At 42.5% G+C, this 5,278-nt stretch overlaps 1 pseudogene across 1 annotated transcript; it reads right to left on the bottom strand.

The window, feature by feature from the left end:
* Positions 1–440: 440 nt before the first annotated feature.
* Positions 441–2,223, bottom strand: LOC116546773 (annotated as a pseudogene). Its single transcript, XR_004266831.1, has one exon. The product of XR_004266831.1 is annotated as an alpha-enolase pseudogene (transcript).
* Positions 2,224–5,278: the final 3,055 nt, after the last annotated feature.

Here is a 5,278-nt window from a genome sequence, read left to right as displayed (position 1 = left end):
TTAAAAGGAATTAGGTTGGATTTTATTTTTTATAAAAGTTAACTACCTTTTCAGCAATTTGATGATTCATTTAAAGATCAATTATTTATTTTATTATAATTAGGCTTTTATTTTAGAATAATCTCTATAACATGCTTATTGATCTTAGTTTTTAAATGTTTTAGCACCTTTTCAGTGTTTGACTTATGCAGCATGCTTTGATTCTGAGGGCTTTATTTATAGAGAAAGTAAAACTCATTTTTTTTAACTTGATGAAGATAAGGTTATTTTTTCATGGTTCTTTTTATGAATTGGTGCTTGGGTACATACTACATTGCCTTATTAAATTACAATCATATATGTTAGGTTTATAAGGAACTTCAGAGATTGTCTAGTCTTCTTCCGATTCAATATAGAAATCTTGTCTAAGCTTGTCATTCTGCTTTTTTTTTTTTTTTTCCTCTCATGGTTCACTGATGCCTTTTATTTTGAGCACAAAACCACTGGGGATCTTGCCTGTGGCCACCCCGGAGATGACACTGGAGGTTCATATTGCTCCAGACACTTGGTGGAAAGTGAGGTGAGAAAAACAACGATTTGGGCCAATTACACGACTGCAAAGCTAGGGCTGCCACGAGGGCTCCGGGGAGCCTGGCTTCTGTAGAAGTTCTAAGGAAGCAGTGCGAACCCCACGGTGGTGGGCGAGGGGAGCTAACTAGCAGGGGCCCCTGCAAGTGTTGGTCGGGGGGCCTGGAGCTGCCCGAGCTGACACGAGGGGGGGAGTCTAATCAGCCAACAGGCGACTGAAGGGCTGGCCTGCCCACCGCTTACTTGGCCATGGGGTTTCTGAAGTTCCTGCCAGCAAACTTAGCCTTGCTGCCCAGCTCCTCTTCAATTCTGAGGAGCTGGTTGTACTTGGCCAAGCGCTCAGATCGGCAAGGGGCACCAGTCTTGATCTGCCCAGTGCACAGTCCCACCACCAGGTCAGCGATGAAGGTATCTTCAGTCTCCCCGGAACGATGAGACACCATGACGCCCCAACCATTGGCCTGAGCCAACTTGCACGCCTGCAGGGACTCGGTCACGGAGCCAATCTGGTTCACTTTGAGCAGGAGGCAGTTGCAGGACTTCTCATTTGTGGCCTTGGCAATCCTCTTCGGGTTGGTCACTGTGAGATCATCCCCAACCACCTGGATTCCTGCACTGGCTGTGAACTTCTGCCATGCTCTCCAGTCATCCTGGTCAAAGGGATCTTCGATAGACACCACTGGGTAGTCCTTGATGAAGGACTTGTACAGGTCGGCCAGCTGGTCAGGTGAGATGTACCTGCTGGGGTCATCAGGAGACTTAAAGTCCAGGTCATACTTCCCAGACCTGTAGAACTCGGAGGCCGCCACATCCATGCCGATGACCACCTTATCGGTGTAGCCAGCTTTCCCAATTGCAGTCTTCAGCAGCTCCAGGCCTTCCTTATTCTCCAGGATGTTGGGAGCAAATCCACCTTCATCGCCCACATTGGTGGCATCTTTCCCATATTTCTCCTTGATGACATTCTTCAGGTTGTGGTAAACCTCCGCTCCAATGCGCATGGCTTCCCTGAAGTTTGCAGCACCCACTGGGAGGATCATGAACTCCTGCATGGCCAGCTTGTTACCAGCATGGGAACCACCATTGATGACGTTGAATGCCGGCACTGGCAGGATGACTTCGGAGTTGCCAGCCAAGTCGGCAATGTGGCGGTACAGAGGGACCCCCTTCTCAACAGCACCGGCTTTGCAGACAGCGAGGGACACCCCCAGAATGGCATTTGCACCAAACTTAGATTTATTTTCTGTTCCATCCATCTCGATTATCAGTTTGTCAATCTTCTCTTGTTCTGTGACATTCAGTTTCTTGCTAACCAGGGCAGGTGCAATAGTTTTATTGATGTGCTCAACAGCCTTTGAGACACGCTTCCCCATATAGCGAGTCTTATCATTGTCCCGGAGCTCTAGGGCCTCATAGATACCAGTTGAAGCACCACTGGGCACAGCAGCTCTGAAGAGACCTTTTGCAGTGAAGAGATCAACCTCAACAGTGGGATTCCCACGAGAGTCAAAGATCTCCCTGGCATGGATCTTGAGAATAGACATGGTGGATTTCTAACCGCCGAGTCTCGTCGCCTGGGAGAGAAGCGGAGAGTGCTGCAGACACCCAGATGAGCGTTAAGGCGGAGAGGTCTGCGTGCTCCGGGTCCTCACAGCTTCTCACAAATCCTTTTTTTTAACCTTATGTATTGAAAAGTTTTAGATATATATAATATGTAGCAAAAGGATAGCTGAGGATTGAAAAAATCAACTCTAGAAATATTTGATAGTGTTTTGTTCTGGCATTTTTCCATGAAGAATTGTAATTTTCTTATCAAAAGGTAACGATTCAGGAAAAAGCCAACCAACATGTCCAGAGCTAAATGTGGATATTAGCAGTCTTTTGCCGATCTGCAGATAAAAACTGACTGACAGATATTAAATATAATTTTAGGTTTCTGCCATAAATTCTTCTTCAATCTTCAGCACCTGCTACAACTTGGCCACGCTAGCGCCTAATGTGATATCTAGTTCAATTCATTCATTAATTCAACAAATGTGAACTGGCTGCTTACTGTGCCAACCTCTGTGCCAGGTGCCACAGCGAAGTAGAAAACAAAGACCTGGTGCCTGTCTTCCTGGGGTACAAATTTGCACATTTATTTGCCTTATTATATCATACTTACAATTCTACGGCTATGCAAAGTACACCACAGAGTGAGAATGGCGCCCCCTGCTGCTGCACAGCGCATCACCTGCATATTCCAACACCAGTACAGCTCTGGAGTCTAACACAGAGTTTCTCAGCTTGGCACTACTGACATTTTGGGCTGGACAATTCTTTGTTGTGGAGGACTGTGTTGTGCCCTGTATATCTGGCAGCATCTCTGGCTTCTACCCACTAGACATACCATTGCCCCAAATATAACCAATCCTGTCTCCAGACACTGCCAAATGTTGCTGAGAGAGCGCAAAACTGAGCCTTTTTGCAAACCACTGTTCTAACACTAGTAGCTAATAAGCAGCAGAAGTAGAACTAGGACCCAGGTTTATTCTGGTTTTTCTCAAAATAATGCTTTAATTGCAAAAGTAATGTGTGATCACCATCAAAATTCAAACCTATAAGCTCATGAAGAGTAAGCATTCTCTCCCTCTCCTCCTCTCCTTCCCCTTCACTCCAAGGGTAACCATTTTTAAGTTTGATGTGTAGATATTTTAAATTACATACATGTTCACTCACACACAGAAACATGTTTTCCTCTTTTTAAGTTCTGCAACTTGCTTTTTTTCATTCAATACTATATACCAGTAAATGTCCAACTACCTCCAGTCTTCCTTCATAAGCTGCAAAGTGATCTTCATTATGGGTGCATCCTACTTTATTTAAGATTTCACTACTGATTGGCATTTATAGTCCTCAGTGTTTGCTTATTTCTAATAATGCTACAATGGAAAAAATGCTGTAATTAACACATCTATTTTTCCACACAGATGCAAAGATTTCTATAGCACTGATTTTCAGAAGTGAAACTGCTGAGTCAAGGGGACGCACTGGGAGATCTTGCTAGGTGCTGCCAGTAGCTCTCTTTTCTTCTTCACAGGCTGCCATAAGAAGGAAATAAGAAGAGTGATGTATATTATATCTCCCCAAATCATAATGAAGGCATTCCTGGAGCGGTTAATCTACCACTGAAGTCTCCTTGTATCTTTTTATAAGTTAACAAAAAGTGACTTGTACTCTTTAAAAAAAAAAAAACCTCTATGCAGCAGTCCTAGGAGGGCTATTTTAAGCAACAGCAAGCTAAAGCAGTGAACATAACCATTTTGTAAATGAGGGGAAATGTGTACTATGTCCAATATTTTCAATGTGAACAACAAGAATGCTACCAATCATTATTTTAAGTATTACAGATGAAATATAGGGGGATTATTTTCACTCCAGGATTTTCGTTATATTTTCTATTAATTTTTATCACAGAATTATAGGATAAAGTTACACTGTAACTGATATGCTTTAGTAAACTTAAATTAATATCTTACCCTGACTCTCAGAACACCTGCAGTAAGAAAACAAATGACCTTAGGTGGTATTAATTTAGGTGCAGTCAATAGTTCTCAAGGAGAGGAGACAACTGGCATACTTAAAGAAAAGCGGGGTGGGGGGCGCTGAGCATCATCAGATCAAGTAAATGCAGGGTTCATTATTTTAATTTGGGGCTATAAATCTCTCCACAGGCAATAAATATGTATTATGAGCTAGTACATTTACAGTATTATAGAATAAAACACCTAATGGCACATGAAGTTGCCTGTATGACCTTGAAAAGACCCTTGCAAATTTCCCCCTTAGATGTGTCCAACTATGAATGAATACTAAAGACTGGAAGAAAATATGGCAAAGTGAAGACAGCTGCTTTGTTAGAACAGCAGGATAATGCTTGTTTTCTTAGCTTCTACTAACCTTACATTGTTTGGGCTACAATTCATTGTAAATTCACTATTTCGATAATTACTTTCATCAGCTTTCCTTGAGTGTCATCCAATTGGTACGAATGTGGAATTTTCCACAACCTTGCTACTTAATTGTGAGACACTGACCAACAATATTCACATCACCTGGGAGCTTGTTAGAAATGCAGAGTCTCAGGCCCTGCCTCTGACCTACTGGATCAGCAATATGCATCCTCAGGGAATTCCTGTGTACATTTAAGTTTCAGAAGCCCTGGGTCAACAAGACCTAGAGAAGTGCTCTCAAGGGGTAATGAATGCAAAGAACAATTTTGCCCCCAGGGCACATTTGACAACGTGGGGAGACATTTTTCAGTGGGTGCTACTGGCATCTCATGGCTAGAGACCAGTATGCTGCTAAACATCCTACAAGGCACAGGACACTCCCTCTCTGACAACAAAGAATTACCCAGTACAAAATTTCAGAGATTGAGAAACCCTGACCTAGAGGAAAGAGTTTTGCCTAATTCCATATAGTTGGCTGTAAAATAAAAATAAAACCAGATTAAAAAAAAAAAAAAACCCTAAAACTTCATATTGTCTTTTTTGTCAGAATTCAAATATTCCTATTTAACTCCTATTTTTATTGGTAAAAGGCTATATTTTATAATCACACTTTGGAAGAAAAGAGTATGAGGTCACTGAATTAAATACTATAGGAAGAGCCAGGCATGGTGACTCACGACTGTAACCCCAGCACTTTGCCAGGCCAAGGTGGGCAGATC

Source organism: Sapajus apella, unplaced genomic scaffold, assembly GCF_009761245.1.
Source record: "Sapajus apella isolate SASKATOON/1434 unplaced genomic scaffold, GSC_monkey_1.0 scaffold1376, whole genome shotgun sequence".
Classification (NCBI taxonomy): domain Eukaryota; kingdom Metazoa; phylum Chordata; class Mammalia; order Primates; family Cebidae; genus Sapajus; species Sapajus apella.
The sequence above is the reverse complement of the archived record's forward strand: the minus strand, read 5'-3'. Positions and strand labels throughout refer to the sequence as shown.